This window comes from Phalangium opilio, unplaced genomic scaffold (genome assembly GCF_054372755.1).
Source record: "Phalangium opilio isolate 3A_F unplaced genomic scaffold, DU_Popi_V2 ptg000039l_1, whole genome shotgun sequence".
In the NCBI taxonomy this organism is placed as follows: domain Eukaryota; kingdom Metazoa; phylum Arthropoda; class Arachnida; order Opiliones; family Phalangiidae; genus Phalangium; species Phalangium opilio.
The window spans coordinates 4,009,258-4,033,664 of record NW_028324162.1 but is presented as its reverse complement, the minus strand read 5'-3'; the positions used below and the strand labels follow the sequence as shown (position 1 = coordinate 4,033,664).

At 43.7% G+C, this 24,407-nt stretch overlaps 28 non-coding genes across 28 annotated transcripts; all 28 read right to left on the bottom strand.

Annotated features, from left to right (window-relative positions):
• Positions 1-74: 74 nt before the first annotated feature.
• TRNAL-AAG (transfer RNA leucine (anticodon AAG)) lies at positions 75-156 on the bottom strand. The gene has a single exon. It is a non-coding gene; the product is annotated as a tRNA-Leu (tRNA).
• Positions 157-226: 70 nt separating this feature from the next.
• TRNAL-AAG (transfer RNA leucine (anticodon AAG)) lies at positions 227-308 on the bottom strand. The gene has a single exon. It is a non-coding gene; the product is annotated as a tRNA-Leu (tRNA).
• Positions 309-984: 676 nt separating this feature from the next.
• TRNAL-UAG (transfer RNA leucine (anticodon UAG)) lies at positions 985-1,066 on the bottom strand. Its single transcript has one exon. It is a non-coding gene; the product is annotated as a tRNA-Leu (tRNA).
• A 221-nt stretch (positions 1,067-1,287) lies between these two features.
• Positions 1,288-1,369, bottom strand: TRNAL-AAG (transfer RNA leucine (anticodon AAG)). The gene has a single exon. It is a non-coding gene; the product is annotated as a tRNA-Leu (tRNA).
• Positions 1,370-1,439: 70 nt separating this feature from the next.
• On the bottom strand, positions 1,440-1,521 carry TRNAL-AAG (transfer RNA leucine (anticodon AAG)). The gene has a single exon. It is a non-coding gene; the product is annotated as a tRNA-Leu (tRNA).
• Positions 1,522-1,895: 374 nt separating this feature from the next.
• Positions 1,896-1,977, bottom strand: TRNAL-AAG (transfer RNA leucine (anticodon AAG)). Its single transcript has one exon. It is a non-coding gene; the product is annotated as a tRNA-Leu (tRNA).
• A 510-nt stretch (positions 1,978-2,487) lies between these two features.
• Positions 2,488-2,569, bottom strand: TRNAL-AAG (transfer RNA leucine (anticodon AAG)). Its single transcript has one exon. It is a non-coding gene; the product is annotated as a tRNA-Leu (tRNA).
• A 221-nt stretch (positions 2,570-2,790) lies between these two features.
• TRNAL-AAG (transfer RNA leucine (anticodon AAG)) lies at positions 2,791-2,872 on the bottom strand. Its single transcript has one exon. It is a non-coding gene; the product is annotated as a tRNA-Leu (tRNA).
• A 70-nt stretch (positions 2,873-2,942) lies between these two features.
• Positions 2,943-3,024, bottom strand: TRNAL-UAG (transfer RNA leucine (anticodon UAG)). Its single transcript has one exon. It is a non-coding gene; the product is annotated as a tRNA-Leu (tRNA).
• Positions 3,025-3,245: 221 nt separating this feature from the next.
• Positions 3,246-3,327, bottom strand: TRNAL-UAG (transfer RNA leucine (anticodon UAG)). The gene has a single exon. It is a non-coding gene; the product is annotated as a tRNA-Leu (tRNA).
• A 527-nt stretch (positions 3,328-3,854) lies between these two features.
• TRNAL-UAG (transfer RNA leucine (anticodon UAG)) lies at positions 3,855-3,936 on the bottom strand. Its single transcript has one exon. It is a non-coding gene; the product is annotated as a tRNA-Leu (tRNA).
• Positions 3,937-4,157: 221 nt separating this feature from the next.
• Positions 4,158-4,239, bottom strand: TRNAL-UAG (transfer RNA leucine (anticodon UAG)). Its single transcript has one exon. It is a non-coding gene; the product is annotated as a tRNA-Leu (tRNA).
• A 70-nt stretch (positions 4,240-4,309) lies between these two features.
• Positions 4,310-4,391, bottom strand: TRNAL-AAG (transfer RNA leucine (anticodon AAG)). The gene has a single exon. It is a non-coding gene; the product is annotated as a tRNA-Leu (tRNA).
• Positions 4,392-4,763: 372 nt separating this feature from the next.
• On the bottom strand, positions 4,764-4,845 carry TRNAL-AAG (transfer RNA leucine (anticodon AAG)). The gene has a single exon. It is a non-coding gene; the product is annotated as a tRNA-Leu (tRNA).
• A 69-nt stretch (positions 4,846-4,914) lies between these two features.
• TRNAL-AAG (transfer RNA leucine (anticodon AAG)) lies at positions 4,915-4,996 on the bottom strand. Its single transcript has one exon. It is a non-coding gene; the product is annotated as a tRNA-Leu (tRNA).
• Positions 4,997-5,371: 375 nt separating this feature from the next.
• On the bottom strand, positions 5,372-5,453 carry TRNAL-AAG (transfer RNA leucine (anticodon AAG)). The gene has a single exon. It is a non-coding gene; the product is annotated as a tRNA-Leu (tRNA).
• A 221-nt stretch (positions 5,454-5,674) lies between these two features.
• TRNAL-AAG (transfer RNA leucine (anticodon AAG)) lies at positions 5,675-5,756 on the bottom strand. Its single transcript has one exon. It is a non-coding gene; the product is annotated as a tRNA-Leu (tRNA).
• Positions 5,757-5,826: 70 nt separating this feature from the next.
• TRNAL-AAG (transfer RNA leucine (anticodon AAG)) lies at positions 5,827-5,907 on the bottom strand. The gene has a single exon. It is a non-coding gene; the product is annotated as a tRNA-Leu (tRNA).
• A 374-nt stretch (positions 5,908-6,281) lies between these two features.
• TRNAL-UAG (transfer RNA leucine (anticodon UAG)) lies at positions 6,282-6,363 on the bottom strand. Its single transcript has one exon. It is a non-coding gene; the product is annotated as a tRNA-Leu (tRNA).
• A 221-nt stretch (positions 6,364-6,584) lies between these two features.
• On the bottom strand, positions 6,585-6,666 carry TRNAL-AAG (transfer RNA leucine (anticodon AAG)). Its single transcript has one exon. It is a non-coding gene; the product is annotated as a tRNA-Leu (tRNA).
• Positions 6,667-7,039: 373 nt separating this feature from the next.
• TRNAL-AAG (transfer RNA leucine (anticodon AAG)) lies at positions 7,040-7,121 on the bottom strand. Its single transcript has one exon. It is a non-coding gene; the product is annotated as a tRNA-Leu (tRNA).
• Positions 7,122-7,494: 373 nt separating this feature from the next.
• TRNAL-AAG (transfer RNA leucine (anticodon AAG)) lies at positions 7,495-7,576 on the bottom strand. Its single transcript has one exon. It is a non-coding gene; the product is annotated as a tRNA-Leu (tRNA).
• Positions 7,577-7,797: 221 nt separating this feature from the next.
• On the bottom strand, positions 7,798-7,879 carry TRNAL-AAG (transfer RNA leucine (anticodon AAG)). The gene has a single exon. It is a non-coding gene; the product is annotated as a tRNA-Leu (tRNA).
• Positions 7,880-7,948: 69 nt separating this feature from the next.
• Positions 7,949-8,029, bottom strand: TRNAL-AAG (transfer RNA leucine (anticodon AAG)). The gene has a single exon. It is a non-coding gene; the product is annotated as a tRNA-Leu (tRNA).
• Positions 8,030-8,250: 221 nt separating this feature from the next.
• TRNAL-AAG (transfer RNA leucine (anticodon AAG)) lies at positions 8,251-8,332 on the bottom strand. Its single transcript has one exon. It is a non-coding gene; the product is annotated as a tRNA-Leu (tRNA).
• A 361-nt stretch (positions 8,333-8,693) lies between these two features.
• Positions 8,694-8,775, bottom strand: TRNAL-AAG (transfer RNA leucine (anticodon AAG)). Its single transcript has one exon. It is a non-coding gene; the product is annotated as a tRNA-Leu (tRNA).
• A 7,424-nt stretch (positions 8,776-16,199) lies between these two features.
• On the bottom strand, positions 16,200-16,281 carry TRNAL-UAG (transfer RNA leucine (anticodon UAG)). The gene has a single exon. It is a non-coding gene; the product is annotated as a tRNA-Leu (tRNA).
• A 69-nt stretch (positions 16,282-16,350) lies between these two features.
• TRNAL-AAG (transfer RNA leucine (anticodon AAG)) lies at positions 16,351-16,432 on the bottom strand. Its single transcript has one exon. It is a non-coding gene; the product is annotated as a tRNA-Leu (tRNA).
• Between the last annotated feature and the right edge of the window lie 7,975 nt (positions 16,433-24,407).

Below are 24,407 nucleotides of genomic sequence, written 5' to 3'. Positions count from 1 at the left end.
CTACCTGGAAAGACAAGTAACTCAGACTAATAAGCAAAAGCTTCATATTATTAATCCTAGAGAACAAAATAGCCTGTTAGAGGTGGGATTCGAACCCACGCCCCCGAAGAGACTGGTGCCTTAAACCAGCGCCTTAGACCACTCGGCCACTCTACCTGGAAACTAAACTCACCTCAGACTAATAAGCAAAATCTTCCTATTGTTAATCCTAGAGAACAAAATAGGCTGATAGAGGTGGGATTCGAACCCACGCCCTCGAAAAGACTGGTCCCTTAAACCAGCGCCTTAGACCACTCGGCCACTCTACCTGGAAACAAACGTCACCTCAGACTAATAAGCAAAAGCTTCATATTATTTAATCCTAGGAAACAGAGTATGCTGATAGATGTGCGATTCGAACCACGCCCCCGAAGAGACTGATGCCTTAAACCAGCGTCTTAGACCACTCGGCCACTCTACCTGGAAACAAAAGTCACCTCAGACTAATAAGCAAAAGCTTCGTATTATTAATCTAAAACAGAAAGTAGGCTTATAGATGTGGGATTCGAACCCACGCCCCGAAGGGAATGGTGCCTTAAACCAGCGCCTTGGACCACTCGGCCACTCTACCTGGAAACAAAAGCCACCTTAGACTCATAAGCAAAAGCTTCAAATTATTAATCCTAGAAAACAAAGTAGGCTGATAGATGTGGGATTCGACCCCACGCCCCTAAGGGAATAAAGCCTTAAACCAGCGTCTTAGACCACTCGGCCACTCTACCTGGAAACAAAAGTCACCTCAGACTTATAAGCAAAAGCTTCATATTATTAATCCTAGAAAACAAAACAGCCTGATGGAAGTGGGTTTCGAACTCACGCCCTCTAAAGAGAATGGTGCCTTAAACCAGGGCCTTAGACCACCCGGCCACTCTACCCGAAAGCAAAAGCAAACTCAGTCTATTAAGCAAAAGCTTCATATTATTAATCGTAGAAAACAAACTCTGCTGATAGAGGTGGGATTCGAACCCACGCCCCCGAACAGACTGGTGCCTAAAACCAGCGCCTTAGAACACTCGGCCACTCTACCTGCAAAGACAAGAAACTCAGACTAATAAGCAAAAGCTTCATATTATTAATCCTAGAAAACAAAGTAGGCTGATAGATGTGGGATTCGACCCCACGCCCCCGAAGAGACTGGTGCCTTAAACCAGCGCCTTAGACCAACCGGCCACTCAACCCGCAAGCAAAAGTAAACTCAGTTTATTAAGCAAAAGCTTCATATTATTAATCCTAGAGAACAAAATAGGCTGATAGAGGTGGGATTCAAACCCACGCCCCCAAAGAGACTGGTGCCTTTAACCAGCGCCTTAGACCACTCGGCCACTCTACCTGGAAACAAAAGTCACCTCAGACTAATAAGCAAAAGCTTAATATTATTAATTCTAGAAAACAAAGTAGGCTGATAGAGGTGGGATTCGAACCCACGCCCTCGAAGAGACTGGTGCCTTAAACCAGCGCCTTAGACCACTTGCCCACTCTACCTGGAAGCAAAACTCACCTCAGACTAATAAGCAAAAGCTTCCTATTAGTAATCCTAGAAAACAAAGTAGGCTGATAGATGTTGGATTCGAACCCACGCCCCGAAGAGAATGGTGCCTTAAACCAGCGCTTTAGACCACCCTACCACTCTACCCGAAAGCAAAAGTAAACTCAGTCTATTAAAGAAAAGCTTCATATTATTAATCCTAGAAAACAAAATAGATTGATAGAAGTGGGATTCGAACTCACGCCTTCCTAAGAGACTGGTGCCTTAAACCAGGGCCTTAGACCACCCGGCCACTCTACCCGAAATCAAAAGTAAACTCAGTCTATTAAGGAAAAGCTTCATATTATTAATCCTAGAGGAGAAAATGGACTGATGGAGGTGGGATTCGAACCCACGCCCCCGAAGAGACTGGTGCCTTAAACCAGCGCCTTAGACCACTCGGCCACTCTACCTGGGAACAAAAGTCACCTCAGACTAATAAGCAAAAGCTTAATATTATTAATTCTAGGAAACAAAGTAGGCTGATGAATGTGGGATTCGAATAAACGCCCTCGAAGAGACTGGTTACTAAAACCAGCGCCTTAGACCACTCGGCCACTCTACCTGGAAACAAAAGTCAACTCAGACTTATAAGCAAAAGCTTCATATTATTAATCCTGGAAAACAAAATAGATTGATAGAAGTGGGATTCGAACTCACGCCCTCCTAAGAGACTGGTGCCTTAAACCCGGCCACTCTACCCGAAAGCAAAAGTAAACTCAGTCTATTAAGGAAAAGCTTCATATTATTAATCCTAGAGAAAAAAATAGGCTGATAGAGGTGGGATTCGAACCCACGCCCCCGAAGAGACTGGTGCCTTAAACCAGCGCCTTAGACCAACCGGCCACTCAACCCGCAAGCAAAAGTATCTCAGTTTATTAAGCAAAAGCTTCATATTATTAATCCTAGAGAACAAAATAGGCTGATAGATGTGGGATTCGAACCCACGCCCCCAAAGAGACTGGTGCCTTAAACCAGCGCCTAAGACCACTTGGCCACTCTACCTGGAAACAGAACTCACCTCAGACTAATAAGCAAAAGCTTCCTATTATTAATCCTAGAAAACAAAGTAGGCTGATAGATGTGGGATTCGAACCCACGCCTCGAAGGGAATGGTGCCTTAAACCAGCGCTTTAGACCACCCTACCACTCTAACCGAAAGCAAAAGTAAACTCAGTCTATTAAGGAAAAGCTTCATATTATTAATTCTAGAGAAGAAAATAGGCTGATAGAGGTGGGATTCGAACCCACACCCCCGAAGAGACTGGTGCCTTAAACCACCGCCTTAGACCACTCGGCCACTCTACCTGGAAACATAAGTCACCTCAGACTAATAAGCAACAGCTTAATATTATTAATTCTAGAAAACAAAGTAGGCTGATGGATGTGGGATTCGAATCCACGCCCTCGAAGAGACTGGTGCCTAAAACCAGCGCCTTAGACCACTCGGCCACTCTACCTGGAAACAAAAGTCACCTCAGACTAATAAGCAAAAGCTTAATATTATTAATTCTAGAAAACAAAGTAGGCTGATAGATGTGGGATTCGAACCCTTGCCCCGAAGGGAATGGTGCCTTAAACCAGCGCCTTAAGCCACTCGGCCACTCTACCTGGAAACAAAAGTCACCTCAGACTAATAAGCAAAAGCTTAATATTATTAATTCTAGAAAACAAAGTAGGCTGATGGATGTGGGATTCGAATCCACGCCCTCGAAGAGACTGGTGCCTAAAACCAGCGCCTTAGACCACTCGGCCACTCTACCTGGAAACAAAAGTCACCTCAGACTAATGAGCAAAAGCTTAATATTATTAATTCTAGAATACAAAGTAGGCTGATAGGTGTGGGATTCGAACCCTTGCTCCGAAGGGAATGGTGCCTTAAACCAGCGCCTTAAGCCACTCGGCCACTCTACCTGGAAACATAAGTCACCTCAGACTTATAAGCAAAAGCTTCATATTATTAATCCTAGAAAACAAAATAGATTGATAGAAGTGGGATTCGAACTCACGCCCTCCTAAGAGACTGGTGCCTTAAACCAGCGCCTTAGACCAACCGGCCACTCAACCCGCAAGCAAAAGTAAACTCAGTTTATTAAGCAAAAGCTTCATATTATTAATCCTAGAGAACAAAATAGGCTGATAGAGGTGGGATTCGAACTCACGCCCTCCTAAGAGACTGGTGCCTTAAACCAGCGCCTTAGACCAACCGGCCACTCAACCCGCAAGCAAAAGTAAACTCAGTTTATTAAGCAAAAGCTTCATATTATTAATCCTAGAGAACAAAATAGGCTGATAGAGGTGGGATTCGAACCCACGCCCCCGAAGAGACTGGTGCCTAAAACCAGCGCCTTAGACCACTCGGCCACTCTACCTGGATACAAAAGTCACCTCAGACTAATAAGCAAAAGCTTAATATTATTAATTCTAGAAAACAAAGTAGGCTGATAGATGTGGGATTCGAACCCTTGCCCCGAAGGGAATGGTGCCTTAAACCAGCTCCTTAAGCCACTCGGCCACTCTACCTGGGAACAAAAGTAACCTCAGACTAATAAGCAAAAGCTTAATATTATTAATTCTAGAAAACAAAGTAGGCTGATGGATGTGGGATTCGAATCCACGCCCTCGAAGAGACTGGTGCCTAAAACCAGCGCCTTAGACCACTCGGCCACTCTACCTGGAAACAAAAGTCACCTCAGACTAATAAGCAAAAGCTTAATATTATTAATTCTAGAAAACAAAGTAGGCTGATGGATGTGGGATTCGAATCCACGCCCTCGAAGAGACTGGTGCCTTAAACCAGCGCCTTAGACCACTCGGCCACTCTACCTAGAAAGACAAGAAACTCAGACTAATAAGCAAAACTTCATATTATTAATCCTAGAAAACAAAGTAGGCTGATAGATGTGGGATTCGACCCCACGCCCCCGAAGAGACTGGTGCCTTAAACCAGCGCCTTAGACAAACCGGCCACTCAACCCGCAAGCAAAAGTAAACTCAGTTTATTAAGCAAAAGCTTCATATTATTAATCCTAGAGAACAAAATAGGCTGATAGAGGTGGGATTCGAATCCACGCCCCCGAAGAGACCGGTGACTAAAACCAACGCCTTAGACCACTTGGCCACTCTACCTGGAAACAAACGTCACCTCAGACTAATAAGCAAAAGCTTCATATTATTAATCCTAGAGAACAAAATAGGCTGATAGAGGTGGGATTCGAACCCACGCCCTCGAAGAGACTGGTGCCTTAAACCAGCGCCTTAGACCACTCGGCCACTCTACCTGGAAAGACAACTAACTCAGACTAATAAGCAAAAGCTTCATATTATTAATCCTAGAGAACAAAATAGCCTGTTAGAGGTGGGATTCGAACCCACGCCCCCGAAGAGACTGGTGCCTTAAACCAGCGCCTTAGACCACTCGGCCACTCGACCTGGAAACTAAACTCACCTCAGACTAATAAGCAAAAGCTTCCTATTATTAATCCTAGAGAAAAAAATAGGCTGATAGAGGTGGGATTCGAATCCGCGCCCTCGAAGAGACTGGTCCCTTAAACCAGCGCCTTAGACCACTCGGCCACTCTACCTGGAAACAAAAGTCACCTCAGACTAATAAGCAAAAGCTTCATATTATTAATCCTAGAAAACAAAATAGATTGATAGAAGTGGGATTCGAACTCACGCCCTCCTAAGAGACTGGTGCCTTAAACCAGCGCCTTAGACCAACCGGCCACTCAACCCGCAAGCAAAAGTAAACTCAGTTTATTAAGCAAAAGCTTCATATTATTAATCCTAGAGAACAAAATAGGCTGATAGAGGTGGGATTCGAACCCACGCCCCCAAAGAGACTGGTGCCTTAAACCATCGCCTAAGACCACTCGGCCACTCTACCTGGAAAGACAAGAAACTCAGACTAATAAGCAAAAGCTTCATATTATTAATCCTAGAAAACAAAGTAGGCTGATAGATGTGGGATTCGACCCCACGCCCCCGAAGAGACTGGTGCCTTAAACCAGCGCCTTAGACCAACCGGCCACTCAACCCGCAAGCAAAAGTAAACTCAGTTTATTAAGCAAAAGCTTCATATTATTAATCCTAGAGAACAAGATAGGCTGATAGAGGTGGGATTCGAACCCACGCCCCCAAAGAGACCGGTGCCTTAAACCAGAGCCTTAGACCACTCGGCCACTCTACCTGGAAGCAAACGTCACCTCAGACTAATAAGCAAAAGCTTCATATTATTAATCCTAGAACAGAAAGTAGACTGATAGATGTGGGATTCGAACCCACGCCCCGAAGGGAATGGTGCCTTAAACCAGCGCCTTGGACCACTCGGCCACTCTACCTGGAAACAACAGCCACCTTAGACTCATAAGCAAAAGCTTCAAATTATTAATCCTAGAAAACAAAGAAGGCTGATAGATGTGGGATTCGACCCCACGCCCCTAAGGGAATAAAGCCTTAAACCAGCGTCTTAGACCACTCGGCCACTCTACCTGGAAACAAAAGTCACCTCAGACTTATAAGCAAAAGCTTCATATTATTAATCCTAGAAAACAAAATAGCCTGATGGAAGTGGGTTTCGAACTCACGCCCTCTAAAGAGAATGGTGCCTTAAACCAGGGCCTTAGACCACCCGGCCACTCTACCCGAAAGCAAAAGCAAACTCAGTCTATTAAGCAAAAGCTTCATATTATTAATCGTAGAAAACAAACTCTGCTGATAGAGGTGGGATTCGAACCCACGCCCCCGAACAGACTGGTGCCTAAAACCAGCGCCTTAGACCACTCGGCCACTCTACCTGGAAAGACAAGAAACTCAGACTAATAAGAAAAAGCTTCATATTATTAATCCTAGAAAACAAAGTAGGCTGATAGATGTGGGATTCGACCCCACGCCCCCGAAGAGACTGGTGCCTTAAACCAGCGCCTTAGACCAACCGGCCACTCAACCCGCAAGCAAAAGTAAACTCAGTTTTTTAAGCAAAAGCTTCATATTATTAATCCTAGAGAACAAAATAGGCTGATAGAGGTGGAATTCGAACCCACGCCCCCAAAGAGACTGGTGCCTTAAACCAGCGCCTTAGACCACTCGGCCACTCTCCCTGGAAGCAAAACTCACCTCAGACGAATAAGAAAAGCTTCATATTATTAATCCTAGAAAACAAAGTAGGCTGATAGATGTGGGAATCGAACCCACGCCCCGAAGGGAATGGTGCCTTAAACCAGCGCTTTAGACCACCCTACCACTCTAACCGAAAGCAAAAGTTAACTCAGTCTATTAAGGAAAAGCTTGATATTATTAATCCTAGAAAACAAAATAGATTGATAGAAGTGGGATTCGAACTCACGCCCTCCTAAGAGACTGGTGCCTTAAACCAGCGCCTTAGACCAACCGGCCACTCAACCCGCAAGCAAAAGCAAACTCAGTTTTTTAAGCAAAAGCTTCATATTATTAATCCTAGAGAACAAAATAGGCTGATAGAGGTGGAATTCGAACCCACGCCCCCAAAGAGACTGGTGCCTTAAACCAGCGCCTTAGACCACTCGGCCACTCTCCCTGGAAGCAAAACTCACCTCAGACGAATAAGAAAAGCTTCATATTATTAATCCTAGAAAACAAAGTAGGCTGATAGATGTGGGAATCGAACCCACGCCCCGAAGGGAATGGTGCCTTAAACCAGCGCTTTAGACCACCCTACCACTCTAACCGAAAGCAAAAGTAAACTCAGACTAATAAGCAAAAGCTTCATATTATTAATCCTAGAAAACAAAATAGATTGATAGAAGTGGGATTCGAACTCACGCCCTCCTAAGAGACTGGTGCCTTAAACCAGCGCCTTAGACCAACCGGCCACTCAACCCGCAAGCAAAAGTAAACTCAGTTTATTAAGCAAAAGCTTCATATTATTAATCCTAGAGAACAAAATAGGCTGATAGAGGTGGGATTCGAACCCACGCCCCCAAAGAGACTGGTGCCTTAAACCATCGCCTTAGACCACTCGGCCACTCTACCTGGAAAGACAAGAAACTCAGACTAATAAGCAAAAGCTTCATATTATTAATCCTAGAAAACAAAGTAGGCTGATAGATGTGGGATTCGACCCCACGCCCCCGAAGAGACTGGTGCCTTAAACCAGCGCCTTAGACCAACCGGCCACTCAACCCGCAAGCAACAGTAAACTCAGTTTATTAAGCAAAAGCTTCATATTATTAATCCTAGAGAACAAGATAGGCTGATAGAGGTGGGATTCGAACCCACGCCCCCAAAGAGACTGGTGCCTTAAACCAGAGCCTTAGACCACTCGGCCACTCTACCTGGAAAGACAAGTAACTCAGACTAATAAGCAAAAGCTTCATATTATTAATCCTAGAGAACAAAATAGCCTGTTAGAGGTGGTATTCGAACCCACGCCCCCGAAGAGACTGGTGCCTTAAACCAGCGCCTTAGACCACTCGGCCACTCTCCCTGGAAGCAAAACTCACCTCAGACGAATAAGAAAAGCTTCATATTATTAATCCTAGAAAACAAAGTAGGCTGATAGATGTGGGAATCGAACCCACGCCCCGAAGGGAATGGTGCCTTAAACCAGCGCTTTAGACCACCCTACCACTCTAACCGAAAGCAAAAGTAAACTCAGTCTATTAAGGAAAAGCTTGATATTATTAATCCTAGAGAAGAAAATAGGCTGATAGAGGTGGGATTCGAACCCACGCCCCCGAAGAGACTGGTGCCTTAAACCAGCGCCTTAGACCACTCGGCCACTCTACCTGGAAACAAAAGTTACCTCAGACTAATAAGCAAAAGCCTAATATTATTAATTCTAGAAAACAAAGTAGGCTGATGGATGTGGGATTCGAATCCACGCCCTCGAAGAGACTGGTGCCTAAAACCAGCGCCTTAGACCAACCGGCCACTCAACCCGCAAGCAAAAGTAAACTCAGTTTATTAAGCAAAAGCTTCATATTATTAATCCTAGAGAACAAAATAGGCTGATAGAGGTGGGATTCGAACCCACGCCCCCGAAGAGACTGTTGCCTTAGACCACTTGGCCACTCTACCTGGAAACAAAAGTCATCTCAGACTAATAAGCAAAAGCTTAATATTATTAATTCTAGAAAACAACGTAGGCTGATAGAGGTGGGATTCGAACCCACGCCCTCGAAGAGACTGGTCCCTTAAACCAGCGCCTTAGACCACTCGGCCACTCTACCTGGAAACAAACGTCACCTCAGACTAATAAGCAAAAGCTTCATATTATTTAATCCTAGGAAGCAGAGTAGGCTGATAGATGTGGGATTCGAACCACGCCCCCGAAGAGACTGATGCCTTAAACCAGCGTCTTAGACCACTCGGCCACTCTACCTGGAAACAAACGTCACCTCAGACTAATAAGCAAAAGCTTCATACTATTAATCCTAGAACAGAAAGTAGGCTGATAGATGTGGGATTCGAACCCACGCCCCGAAGGTAATGGTGCCTTAAACCAGCGCCTTGGACCACTCGGCCACTCTACCTGGAAACAAGAGCCACCTTAGACTCATAAGCAAAAGCTTCAAATTATTAATCCTAGAAAACAAAGTAGGCTGATAGATGTGGGATTCGACCCCACGCCCCTAAGGGAATAAAGCCTTAAACCAGCGTCTTAGACCACTCGGCCACTCTACCTGGAAACAAAAGTCACCTCAGACTTATAAGCAAAAGCTTCATATTATTAATCCTAGAAAACAAAATAGCCTGATGGAAGTGGGTTTCGAACTCACGCCCTCTAAAGAGAATGGTGCCTTAAACCAGGGCCTTAGACCACCCGGCCACTCTACCCGAAAGCAAAAGCAAACTCAGTCTATTGTCACGGTAGTAAATAAGAGGCGGAGTACGGCTTTTAGGTTAAGAAAATAATATGTTTTTATTCAATATAAACGTGAGAGGGGACGGTGTTTTGTTAAGTCTACCCGCGAACTAAGGGAGGATGCTTCCCGTGCCTTGGCCGTAACGAAGGGCTGAGCTTTTGCAGCTTTATCCTCTTCGATCGGGCTCGGGGAGAGAAGTGCGCGTTAGCACGGGACGAGGCGCCTTTTATAGGGCTCGCTCGGCTGAGACTCGGGGTTTTTGGGTAGCTAACTTATATTTGGCTTGATGTCTGTCGGTAGGTGCGACAGCATCCCCGTAGAACAAAACGTCGTCCCGACGTAATACAAAATACAGCAAAAGAATAATAATAAAAAAATGGGATAATAATCAAAAGAAATTAATAATAATAAATAGTCACATGGGCGATTAAAGTCTCGGAAAAAGTCCTGTAGAGACGTGATGGCGGATTTCGTTTCATGACAAGGTTCGGTTAAAAAGTTCAGTAGAGACGCGATGGCGGATTTCGTTGCACTTTGTGGGGTTGAACACGAGGTCGTTGGTGGTAAGAGAACGGCGCGCGTATTCGCAGACGAGAACGCCGCTATCCGCACCGTTGAGTTGCCGGGGAACGACGGGAGAGGAGAGTGTGAAGTCAGTGAAATCCAGGTCCAAAAGTCCACGAAGTCTAATTTCGTTGGTTAGGAAAGCGCGTATCGTGTGTAGCACAGGAATACCCGTGGTCCCCATCGGGTTAAGGTGGCGGATGGTACCGGCGAGGAGATCAACGACAGCGAGGGACCATTGACCGGAACGATGAATTGGGATATGGAGCGTACTGTTGGCAAAAAGGTCGAGGTCGTCGGCCGAGTCGTGGCGGGCCTCGGCTAGCGTGGAGTTGAACAATTTCTCGGCGAAGCTCGTTGGAAACGCGAAAGCGGTCAAGGAGTCCGGGAGTGAGTGGATAAGCAAGGCGAGGTAAGCGTCAACTATGCATGGTGGGAGCTGGAAATCGATACACGTGGCGTTGTTAAGTTCCGGGTGGTAGGGTCGAAGGCAGCGAAGATCGGGACCTGGGGCGTTTGGCGAAGCCGGGACTGACGAGATCTCACGGCGGCGAATGTTGCGGCGGCGGATTTTGGCCGTAGGCTGACCGTAGCAGGGATGAGAGCGTCCGAGGCGCGAGCGCCGCTGTTCATGGGCGGTTTTCCGTAGACGAAGATGTGACCGCATGGTACGTCCGAGAGGCAGAGAATAGGTGTTTTTCGAAAATCGGTTTTTTTTTTTTTTTTTTTTTTTGTGTGGAGCGTTACTGAGATCTAGTGAGTATAACAATGACGGTCGAAGTTGTGTTGATGGGGTGGTTTGAGCTAGGGAGCATAACAAAGACGGTCGGGGCTTGAACGTTGCCGAGCCGAGCGGCGAAGGGGCGGGGGTCGCGAGAGGAGGGGGGAAGACAGGGGGGAAGGAGCCGTGGAGGGGGAGAAACTTTGGTTTGGATTTTGTCGTTGAAGGTAACTTTGCGGGGAGGGAGGGTGGGTAGGGGTGTCCAACAGGTGGCGCGGGCATGGAAGGGTTTAAGTCGTTCTACCGAGACTAGGGCGGATTTCTTCCCCTCGGAGTCGCAGATTTCGTAATCGTTGGGTGCGGTTTGCCGGACAATGCGGTAAGGGCCGGCATAAGGGTGTAGTAATTTTTCACATTTCCCGGGTATTCTCCGAGGAGTCCGGAGGAAGACGAGGTCGTTGGCTTCAAAGTTGTGTTCACGTCGAGTCTTATCGAACCTGGCTTTATCCTTTTGTTGGGCCACCGAGTGGCGCCGAGCAGCGATGGTTCGCGCCTTCTCCGCATAAAGAATAGATTCTACTCCTTTCGGGCTTTGCAGTACGGTGGAAGGAAGGTCCAAGGCGACATCCAGCATGAGGTCAGCTTCGAACCCGTGTAGGAGGAAAAACGGTGTATAGCCAGTGACTTCGTGAAGGGAAGTATTATATGCGAAGACGAGGTATGGGAGAAAGCGATCCCAATCTTTATGGGAGTCCGAGACATAATGGGAAAGCATGTTCGCTAATGTTTTGTTAAAACGTTCGACTATCCCATTAGTGCGAGGGTGGTAGGCAGTGGTCCGGCGGTGTGTTACGCTAAAGAGGGTGGTAATTTCGCTAACCAAGCGATTGACAAATTCCGTTCCTCTGTCTGTTATGAGCTCCTTTGGGGTGCCATATTGCAGTAAAACTTTCTGGACCAGGAAATTGGCAGCCTCTTCGGCCGTTCCGCGTGGCACAGCGGCGGCAATAACAGTCCGGGTGCAATAATCGGTGCAAACGAAGACGTGAACGTTGCCGTCACCAGAAACCGGAAACGGTCCTAACTTATCCAGGCCAATTCGTTGGAACGGTTTAGTGGTTGGTGGAATGGGTTGTAAGAGACCGGCTGGTTTGAACGGGTAGATTTTCTGAGTTTGACATTGGTGACAAGATTTCACGTAATTCGTTACGTGGGCCAGCATTTTTGGCCAAAAGAAACGATTCCGCACCCGTTCCCACGTACGACGGAGGCCGAGGTGGCCGGCGGTGATGTCATCATGAAGGGCGTGGAGAACTGGGAGACGGATTGCTTGCGGGGCGGCTATGACAAGTTTGAAGCCTTCTGAAGTGCGTAGCTTGCGGTGAAGAAGGCCGTTATGTAATTGAAAGCAGCGGGCCTGTCGACGAATGATTCGTGAAGGGTTCGGTGGGTTTGTTTCGTAGAATTGGATTATGGGTGCCAAGAACGGGTCTGCCCGCTGGAGGGCAGGGATATCATGAGACCTTAAGTCGACGCTAGGTTCCGGATGGTGTGGCGTTGTCAGGTTCAGCGGGGCGGAAATAGCTGCTGGTGGGTCGGTTGGGGCGCGTGACAGCGCGTCAGCATCTTGATGGAGTCGGCCGTCTTTATATTTAATAATGGGATTAAATTCTTGGATCGTGAGAGACCAGCGGGCGAGACGACCGTTAGGATTCTTCACCGACGTGAGCCAGCAGAGGCCATGGTGGTCAGTGACCACTGTGACTGGTTGTCCATAGATATAGGGGCGAAATCTATTGAGCCCGAACAAGATAGCCAAGCACTCGCGCTCGGTGGGGCTATAATTCTGTTCTGCAGTGTTGAGAAGTTGACTGGCGTAAGCAATAACGTGCTCTGCCCCGTTAACCTTTTGCTTAAGGATAGCGCCAACCCCGAAGGCGGAGGCGTCAGTATGGACTTCGAACGGAAGGTCCCACTGAGGGTGGCGGACAATAGGTTGCTGGATCAATTGAGTTCGGAGGTGCTGGAACGCCTGTTCTGCTTCTGGAGTCCACTGGAACGCAGCGTCCTTCCTGAGTAGGTTGGTGAGTGGCCGAGCGACTTTGGAGAAATTGTTGATAAACCGACGGTAATATCCGGCGAGGCCAACGAATTGATGAACTTGTTTAGCATTTTTCGGTCGGGGAAACTTTTCGACGGCCTCGAGTAGCTTTGGATCAGGGTAGATTCCATTACCGTCGATTATGTGGCCGAGATATTTAATCCGAGTCTTGGCGAACGAGCATTTACTGGTTTTTAGTTTCAGATTTGCGCGTTGGAGGCAGGAGAGTGCTTGGTTGAGGTGGGTGAGATGGTCGGGGAAGGACTTCGAGAAGATGATAATGTCATCCAAATAGGCCATGGCAACGTCCCACATGAGACCGCCCAGGGTCTTGTACATTAAGCGTTGGAAGGTACTGGGCGTGTTACACAGGCCCATGCCCAACACATTAAATTCATATTGTCCGTCCGGTGTTACAAAGGCAGTTTTTTCTTTGGCTTCCTCGGCCAATTCAACTTGAAAGTAACCGGAAGCCAGGTCTAACGTAGTGAAGAGTGTAGCCCCTGCCAAGCGATCTAGCGTATCGTCAATGCGAGGCAGAGGGTGGACATCTTTTTTTGTAACTAAATTTAATTTGCGCCAGTCGACGCAAAAGCGCCAGGTGCCATCTCGCTTTCGTACGAGAACGACCGGAGCAGCCCAGGGGCTGCAAGATTCTCGTATAATGTTGGCTTTAAGGAGTTTCCGTACTTCTTCCTTTAGGATGGCGCGCTCTTTGAGGGACTTGCGGTATGGATGGCATCGAATCGGGGCGGCGTCGCCTGTGTGTATCTGATGTTGGATTAGGCTGGTGCGCCCGAGATCCGTATCGGACTTTGAGAATACCATAGGGTATCGGTGGAGCATGTCGATGAGTTGGTTTCGTTCATCATGGGTCAGGTGGGTGCCAATGTCGAGGTCGGTCGGAAGGGCATTCGATGGCGGTAGGGGATCCAAGCCGTCCATAAGATTGAGTTCGATGATGTCGTGGGCGAGACCAATGTGTGTGTTGCGGTTGAGATGTATGGCCTGCTTATGCGGATTGGCAACCCGAATTGATGAATAACCGTTACAGAATGTGGTCAGTGTTTTGCAAAGCAGGAGGCCGTAGCGGTCATAGGTAGCAGTGGCAGGTTCGACGAGCATCGTACCCTGGGCACCGGTTACCATAATGTTTAAGATGGCCTCAGAAAGTGGCGCAACCGTCGTATCGGAGGAACAACGAGCGATGGAGTGGTGGGTGAGAATGTTCTTGGATAAGGGAAACGTATCGCCCTTGATGGAGACCGTGCGAGGTCCGAAATCAACGGAGACTTGGTGCTCCTCACAAAACTCGAGACCAAGTAGGATATCATATTTGAAGTTTCGGACAATGAGTACGTCGATGGAATATGATTGGGAGCCGAGTTGGAGGGTGATAGTCGTTGCCCCTTCTGGTGTTATAAGAGATCCATCCGCGACACGAAGTTGTAGTGGTCCAGCGTCGCGAATGGGGAGGTCAAATTTGGCGATGATGTCAGGGCTTGTAATGTTCTTTGTGCTTCCCGAGTCAAGTACGGCGGTTAGAGAAGAGTTGAGTAGGGTAACAGGGAGTGTGACGAGTTTATCGGAGTTGCTATAGAGTAGAGGGCAAATGGCGGGAGACGACGGGGGCGCCCCCACTTTTAGCGCCGTCTGGAGAAGTTTCCCTGGTGGTTCTGGCCATTTCCATTATTCCCTTGGTAATTCGGGCCGTTTGCTCTAGGGTAGGGTGAAGAACTACGGCGTTGTTGGGGGTGGCTGCCCCAGGGTGACGGACTGCGGCGACGATCACTATTTTCTCGTTGGGGTTGGGTGCCCCAGGGTGACGGACTGTGGTTGCGATCACTAGGTTCTCCTCGGGAGGAATGGCGGGGTTGTCTGTCATCCCTCGGTAGGGAGTTGTTTGAATTACGACAGTAGGAACTGAGGTGATCACGGCGACCACAGGTGTAACAACTCATGGATGGGCTTGGGTCGCGGCGGCGAGAGTTGAGTTTAAGAGCTTCGACCTCTTTGCGAAGCTCGCGGATTTCGTCTCTCAGAGCATCGATGTCGGCCGTCGAAGACGGTTGAAAAAGGGCGGGCGCAGTCATGGTGGTACCGTTGTCTGCGATATGTTGCTTCGTGGCCAGGGCGGTGGCCAGCATCTCAATTATCTTCTGGTCGCTGGGTTGCGTCGAAGGGATAGGGGAAACCGTGACGAGTATTTGCAGCTTCTCAAGCAAGTCAGTGGACGAGGAGGGGCACATTAAAGTTAATTTCTCTCGGAGATGGGGAAGGAGCCCGTTGGTTAAGTAATTAACTTTCTCCAGCTCGGTCATAGTTGGATTAGCGAGGGAGCAAAGGGTGAGAACTTCTCTGTAGTACGTTAGAGGATCCTCCCCGATCTTCTGTCGACGTGACATTAGCGCGTTGAGTATTGAGCGAGTTGAACGGCCAAATTGGGTTTTGATGGCGGACTTCCAGTCATCCCAGGTCGTCTGTGCTGGATTGGACCTTAATTCCGTGGAATACCATGTTAGAGCTTTACCCTGTAGGGCGGTAGGTAAGAGTTGTACTCTTCCGACATGGTTTGTTGTGGCGGTTTCGAATACCGTAATCCATTCATTTACGTCGGTAAGATCGGGATTGAATTTTGGTATCTCTCGGGGTAATTGGATTGCTTGCAGCGCGGCCGTTACGGCGGCGGCGATATCAGCGGCGGATGCCATTGCAATGGTAGGGTTGTTTTCCCTATAACTCTCGTGAGAAATCGTTGGAGGACCAACTGTGACCGAGAATGTGTCCGGATAGGCGGCAGCGGCTAAGGATTTGCTGGACCTTAAGCCTTGGTCTGCCGTCGGGGAGGGAGCCTGTGGATATACGGAACGCTTATCGAAGAGACCAAACTCCGGAGGGAGATCGAGGTGACGGCGGGAGCGACGAGGGGCCGGTTTGTCGAAACTAGCGAAAACCGCTTCTAATTCGGAGTCCGAGTACGGTTCGGTATCGGACGAGGAGAGCATACGGCGAGGGAGACTACGTGCCCGGCGCCTCCACCAGTTGTCACGGTAGTAAATAAGAGGCGGAGTACGGCTTTTAGGTTAAGAAAATAATATGTTTTTATTCAATATAAACGTGAGAGGGGACGGTGTTTTGTTAAGTCTACCCGCGAACTAAGGGAGGATGCTTCCCGTGCCTTGGCCGTAACGAAGGGCTGAGCTTTTGCAGCTTTATCCTCTTCGATCGGGCTCGGGGAGAGAAGTGCGCGTTAGCACGGGACGAGGCGCCTTTTATAGGGCTCGCTCGGCTGAGACTCGGGGTTTTTGGGTAGCTAACTTATATTTGGCTTGATGTCTGTCGGTAGGTGCGACACTATTAAGCAAAAGCTTCATATTATTAATCGTAGAAAACAAACTCTGCTGATAGAGGTGGGATTCGAACCCACGCCCCCGAACAGACTGGTGCCTAAAACCAGCGCCTTAGACCACTCGGCCACTCTACCTGGAAAGACAAGAAACTCAGACTAATAAGCAAAAGCTTCATATTATTAATCCTAGAAAACAAAGTAGGCTGATAGATGTGGGATTCGACCCCACGCCCTCGAAGAGACTGGTGCCTTAAACCAGCGCCTTAAACCACTCGGCCACTCTACCTGGAAACAAAAGTCAGTAGTATAGGGCTACACTTCGTACCTCCGTAGGTGTAGAATGTAGGTGTAGAGTGTAGGTGTAGAATGTCAAGGTCACAGTGTCAATGCCCTCTCGCCACGCCCCTTGGGAAACCGCGCCACCTGGCGCGCCCCCAACTCGCGCGCGCCCCCTCGCGGGAAAACTTGCGCGCCCCCTCGCGCCCCCTCGCGGGAAAACTCGCGGGCCCCCGCACGCCCCCTGGCGGCTGCGCCCCCTGGCGGGAAAACATTGCGCGGGTATCTGGCAGTCCTGTCTACAACTGTATCTGTGACGTCATTGGCGGGAAAATCTACAACTGTATTTGTGACGTCATTGATAAGAGACGAGAATTTATTAAACGTACATGGCCAAGGGTTAATGATAGGCTGAAAGTTGCGCAATCCATTGTAATATTTAGTTTGACTCAAAATTTTAACCTTTTTTCAAGGAGTTTATTTTGATTATGGTAATGTTTTTAATGGTAATTAAAAGTCAGTCTCTTCTACAACTGTGACGTCATAGATAAGAGACGATAAAAACTTTAAACGTACATTGCCAAGGCTTAAATCTTCTACAATTGTAGCTGTGACGTCATTGATAAGAGATGATACGGGTGTAGAGTTACGCTTACAAAAGGAACAAAGATTTGTCAGCCCAAACGGAATCAAATACCAGTACTTAGTTTCAAAATACAATCACAGAAAAGTAAGCGTGTGTAAATACTCTCCTTTCAAATCTGGCGTATTCAAAGCAATTCACGTCTAATTTTCTATTAGAATGGTACTAAAGCCAAGGTGGAGGCCGAGGCTACCCCGTTTACAGGTCAACACCAAATGCCAGGACTCGTCCTAACGTGTCTAAACCTAACCGCTTAGATCCATTAACGGCTGAAGAAAGTCGCAGAGACCCTTGTAAATCTTTGATAGATAAACTACAGTCAGTCAGAGTTGCGGGTGAAAACTATAGCCATAAAGGGCCGTACCCCAACAACTTATTACGTAAGATGGCGAGAAGAAATTCCCCCCACAGAATTTGTATAAGTCTTAGACGTCGATATGATGCCCAACTATAACCTCCACGAAATGTTCCTGGAGTATGCCTGAGAAAATAGACTCCTTCAAAACTAAGTTAATCTATACTTGATATTCAAGTAATCTCATCTGTATAAATGTTGATTTAAATATAAAATGTACAAACAACAGCTTCAAAACTAAGTTAATCAATACTTGATATTCAAGTAATCTCAATGTTATTTGTATATGATCTGTATACTTTCTCATTTAAATAAAAAAATGTACAAACAACAAACCTACAATCGTAAATTCATACGCAAAGATAAATTATCACTATGCAGCCAAAGGTAGAAAAACTAGTTGGTTTATATTGAACTAACATTGGGAGAAAAATGTTCAAAAATGGTACACCTACTGTTTCCGTTTTGTCGTGACAGATGTTCGTGGAATGGTTAGTTGATTCAAACGAAAAATATCGTTATAATATTGGATTGCTATTGGGAATGTACAGTTATTATATGTGAAAAACTAAGCAACATTTTATTATTATTATTTTTAATTTTTTACACAAAGATGATTTTCTCTCATCAGGTAAAGTTTGTCGCATTTGAAGCAACGGTTTTTCGTGTCGCATTTGGTGTTTTTTAAATGCCAAAAAAAACAAATTTTACAGTGTACGGTCGTGGTGCCTCTCGCTTTTATAACGGATTTAGCCGTAAACCGACAAGTTGTGCCTTCTTCGGAACATTCGGCGTTACGAGCGTCCTTCGCTGACGAATACGTACCGCATACTAAACACACTCTATACGGACTCAAAGGTTGAAATTTTTCTTCTATCGGGTGTATGTGATTATTTTTTGTTACAAAAACAGTGTGATGTCTTAAAGGACAATCGAGATCTCCATCGCAATAAAACGTTTGTCCGGCGTGATCTGGAAACTCAATAAGGCTTCCGCCGCATTGATAACATCCAGTCGGATAAGGTTTCATTTTATCAGTAGACATATTATCAAGAACTAGAACTAAACGATTTTTTCGACTAATGTGTTAGCAAAAACTACATTGGTTATTCAGTAGATATACTTTTCGTCACGGGGGGGAAAGAATCATATTATATTAATAAATCCACGGTACTATAGTCATCAACCGAATACACCCTCAAGTAACATTGGCTCGCTCGTTAACGTATCTGCCTTTAAACTCGTTGTTCTATGTATCACGAGTTCGAATCCCCTTAGCGAGAGTCCTTAACATGCGAACCAAGGTTACTTTTGTAAAGGATATATTTTTATCTCTTATAATAAACAGTTGCTTTTATAAAGCGAAAACAAAGTTGGTTGACGTCAAAGATAATTGGAAATATATTTTTATATCTTATAACAAACAGTTGCTTTTATAAAGCGAAAACAAGGTTGGTTGACGTCAAAGATAACTCGAAATATACGTATAGAAAATATATTTTGCTCTCTTAAAACTAACAGTTAGAGTATTTGGTTAATTTTTACACCATCAGGGACGAATCAAAAGCGTTCTCCGAAACTGACAATACACCGGACACCCCTTCCTAACCTATCTGCTGTAGTGAGGATTGTAGAATGAATTCACCCATTACTTTAGAAGCCGTCGTTAGACGAAACAACTTAAGACGAATTGAAAAATTTGGTGCTATCGGATGGGATAAAGATTACGGAAAATCCGAAAGGACTACAGATCCCGAAACGGGGTATTTACTAATAAACCCCACACCGAATGAAGTCTATAATGTAGCCGATGGTGAAGGTTATATATGGCAATACGTTAATGGCCCTAATATAAATTTTGGATTGAAACACTTGGCAATGTACAGATTACTAACTTCTACAGTGCAATTACCCCCAGGGTCATTAATTGACATGTTTGTTAGACAGTTTCCATGTATCATAAATAACAAGGTTCATCAATTCAAATTGGAAGAATTCACTGGGGATAGTATCCACGAATTTACCGTACACCTGACACCGAACAAAATGTATGGAACCACAAATATTTGTCAGTTAGGTAGTTGCCATCCTCGTAATGAGGAGGGATGTAAATTTCGTACATTTTATTATGGAGGATACGAATTTCATTGTCCAAACCAGTACTTAAGAGTTCTTAACTTAGCTCTTCATATGTGTATGTTTATGGTATATAAAACTAACAAAACCATAAGGAAAAATTATAGTGATGAAAACGACACAGCTACGCATTATATATTCAAGGCCCTGCAGATTTGCAGGTTAGCCGAGTGTTTGTGTGATAACACTCACAGTTTAATGTTTAATGAAGTTCATGATCACATGAGATCCAATGACGCGAATAATTATTTCGCGAATAAGTATTTCGCAGACTTTCTTTAATTAATAAAACGCTTGTAAGTTCTACATTGTGTAGACGAGGGATAGTGTTTAACAATATTTGTAGAATCCGAATAAAAAGAAAATGTTTGAATGATATGGGTTTCTAATTATTTTACGTAGGTTTAATGTAATTAATATTTTAAACCCATTTTAAAACCTTATCTTTTCACCATTTAAACAACTGCCTATCTGTATTTTATTGTGGTATAGTGAAGTTTTAGAGGAGTGCTTTATTGTGTTTTACTGTGTTTTATTATAGTTTTATTGTACTTTTAGTATATTTTATTGCAATTTAAATGGTTTATTGTGTTTTTAGTGTATTTTATTCGTTTTATAAAATACTATCAAAATAGCTAGGACCCAAGGATTCGTTATACCTGAAGGTGAATAATATAGCGCCTATACCGTGTTATATTTTGCTTCGTTATAATTAACAGGTGTTTTAATAAAGCGAAAACAAGGTTGGCGTCAAAGGTAATTCGAAATATACGTATGACGTCAAGGTTATAATATATTTTTCGCTCTTATAACTAACAGCTGTTTTTGTAAAACGGAAACAAGATTTTTTTACATCTATGATAGTTCAAAATGTACTTATTTTAACGTGATACGTCGACCGTTTTAGATATAGTATATAACCCCGCAAGTCGCGGCGTACAATCACTTGAGCCAATATCTCTCGACTATAAACTAAATTCTCTCGATGCCTTTAGACATGGTAAGATTTTTTTAATTTTCCACGTTTTTAAAAACTGCATGTCCAAATGTATCATTATTGTCTTTAGACGGCAAATCAAACGTGGGAAACTATCGAAATTAAATTTAACGAGAGCGACAATATCGGTGTAAAATTAGTTAAATTAAACAATAAATTATATATAGACATTAGAAGATACGCTTTTAAAAAACCCCTTATATATGGAATATGTATTTCGATAGACGTGATAGAAGAAGTTAAAAAAAATTTAAGCAAACCATGCAGTACCATAAAACAGACCCTATGTTTCCCGGGAATGTTGGAACTGGAAAATTTTAAAGATACGGGCTATTTATTAACAAAATATAGGGGGGAAATGCGCGAAAAAAAATTAAATTTAAAGTTTGATGAGGTACCAGAAGTTGTCAGTCTTATAGACAAAGTTTTAAAGAAAATGCCTGTAACTGTATAAGAAATTTGAAAATGTACGCAATAAAGAATTTTTAAAACGTATTTTTAGAAAAATTAATACTTTTTTTATTTTAGAACTTGTAGTGTATATTATTTTAGATATTTTAGTTTGTTTCCTAGGTCTACGTCAAGAGTTTTATTTCGAGTCGCGCCTAAGATCAAATAGAAAACATGTCATCATCCGAAGAAGAGCCTTTGGATCTTTCCTATTTCAATCCTAAAAGGTTTTACGAATTATCAAAAGTTAACCAAACTGTCTCTCGAAAGTTCAATTGTTTAGCCTCTGAATATAAAATTATTTTTAAAGACCTTCATATGATCAAATTGACAGAAGTATATGAACAATTGATAAAAATCTTTCAATCCATTATAGAGACAATTTTAGAATCTTCTCCAGGTTACAATAGCGTTAGATTTTGTGTTAGGTCTGACTTATTGGAAAATGCTATAAATTTAAATTTTATGGCCCTAAATGAGTTAACGGCGGAAAGATTAATGACTGCCATTAGTCAAGTAAGTCAAAGCCGGCGAAATTTTTTTCTCGAGGGTGATGTCAGGCTCGATGCTATATTTTTAAACGTTAATGTACCAATATCAGGTCGTCGATCTGTTAAAAATAGATCGATGATAGCTCTCGACAAATATATTCAGAAAGGAAGGACATTTTTACCCATAATAAACGATGACGAACTATGCGTATCAAGAGCAATCGTTTGCGGGACGATGGTTGCTGATTTAACATATTTAAAGAAACAAAAGCTTAGTACTTTGACTTTTGATTTTAATCGTTATAGACGTATACAACTAGGTCATAGACCTTTGCAAAAAGAAGAAGCGTTAAAGCTTCATGCCAAGGCTAATGTGCCTATTGGTCCCGTTAGTTTAGACAAAATTGCAATGTTTCAAAAAGTATTGCAACCCGAGTATCAAATAGTTATTTTCAGTGCTAATGATAATTTCAAAAAGGTTTATCAAGGTGAAATGTTTTCGGAGAAAAAAATTTTTCTATTACAAATAGATCAACACATGCACGTCATTAAAAGTTTAGCCAGTATGTTTGGGGCCACGTCGTATTGTAATACGTGTTTAAAAACGTTTAATAATTCAAAGAACGCAAAAAAACACAAATGTTTTAATCAAAAAACCAAATGTTGGCGTTGTTACTCTGAGACCTTTCACGAAGACCCTCAGATTGAAATATCTCGCTGTCAAAACTGTAATAGATACTTTAAAGGGCCTGAATGTTTCCAATTTCACATAGAAAATGACACTTGTTTAAAAATTAAACGATGCTTAAAATGTTGCAAAGAAATTCGCGATGACAAACATAAATGTCTTACAATTTGTTCTAGATGTAAAATTGAGCACCCTCCCAAAATGTGTTACGTTCAACCCCTTGATGATACTTTTAAAGAAACTAGATTTTGTTATTTTGACTGTGAAACTATTGATATGAATTCTAAACATACCCCAGTTCTATTAGTTTCGGCCATGCAAATTAATGATACCGAATACGATTATCAAATTTTTAGAGGTTTTGATTGTGTTGATAAGTTTATGAAATATCTGACCCAAACAGAAGATGAGACATCTTATACAAGGAACAATAAACGAATAAAAATAAGTAAACCTAAATTTGAGAATTTGACTATAGTGGCCCACAATTTTAAAGGTTTTGATTCGTATTTTATATTAAATTGGTTAATTAATTACCATGTAAAACCAGACGTCATATTCGACGGCTCTAAAATTCTAGCTCTCTTTATTAAAAGTCAAAATTTTAGGTTTATTTGTAGTTATTCCTTCGTGGCCCTTCCTCTGTGAGCCTTTACAGAAACCTTTCAATTGGGTAGTTACAAAAAACTGTTTTTTCCTTATATTTTCTTAAAAGAGGACACTTTAAACTATGAAGGTCCGTTACCTGAAAAGACCGCGTTTCAACCTGAATTTATGAATGAAAAGGACCGACAAGCCTTTGATTTATGGTACAGTGAAAAAGGTAAAAAATCCACGTACAAAATAATGACCGAATTAGAGGAATACGCTGTACAAGATGTAGTAGTTTTACAAAAAGGAATTACAAAATTTAGAGAACTTTACAAAAAAGCATCGGGTCTAGATCCTCTTAATTGCGGAGCTATTACAATATCGGGGGCCTGTACTAACGTGTTTTTACACAAATATTTAGAAAAAATACATTGGGTGTGGTACCTAGTCCGGGTTATCGTGGGTCATACAACCAAAGTAGTAAAGCAATCAAGTGGTTGGCTTGGGTTAGTAAAGAAATGAAGGTAGAAATACAGACAGCCCTATCTCCTGAAGGAGAAAAAAGAATTGGACCTTATTTAGTTGACGGTTACTCAAAGGATCCTGAAATTATCCTAGAGTTCAATGGTTGCGCGTATCACGGTTGTCCGAAATGTTTTAAAGGTAGTGAATGGAACAGTTTAGTAAATGATACAAATAAAAACTGTTAAGAAAAGGGTCTGGATAGAATAGAATTTATAAAAAAGTTACACCCCAATGCAAAGTATATAATAATGTGGGAATGCGAGTTTGAAAAGTTGTTAAAGACAAATGTCGCTTGTAGTACCTTTTGTGAGACTGTAGAGGTACCTCCGCCAATATTAGCCAGGTCGGCTTTATACGGTGGAAGGACAGAAGTCTTCAAATTATATCATAAACCGGATGAAGCAAAAAACGAAAAAATTTATTATTACGACCTCATGTCACTCTATCCCGCTGTCAATAAACACGGAATCTACCCAAAAGGACATCCCAAAATTTTAAATAGTAACTTTAACTATGAAAAAAATGCCTATTTTGGTATAATATCGTGTGAACTCTTGCCCCCGACTGATCTATATATCCCAGTTTTACCATATAGGTTTAATGGAAAATTGTTTTTCCCCTTGTGTAAGTCATGTGCCCTTGAATCAAATAATGAAGAGTGTCGACATTCTGACAAGGAACGAATTATTTCGGGTATTTGGCCTTCGCCTGAAATTTACAAAGCCGTAGAAATGGGTTATAAAATTATCAAAATATACGAAGTACATCATTTCGACGAGACATTTCAGTATGAAAAACATGTTAACGATGGACTATTTGGCGGTTATGTTAACAATTTTTTGAAGATAAAACAAGCTAATTCCGGCTATCCGTCTTCCGTTAAAACTGACGAGCAAAAACAAAAATATATTGAATCGATTTACGAATCTGAAGGTATAAGTATCAAGATGGACGAAGTAGTCCATAACCCCGCGCTGAGAGCTATTTCAAAGATTTGTCTCAACAGTCTTTGGGGTCGTTTTGGTATGAATACAAACAAAACCAAAACACTAATTGTTAACGAGTGTACAGAACTTGTACGTATCTTATCTGATGACACAAAGGAATTG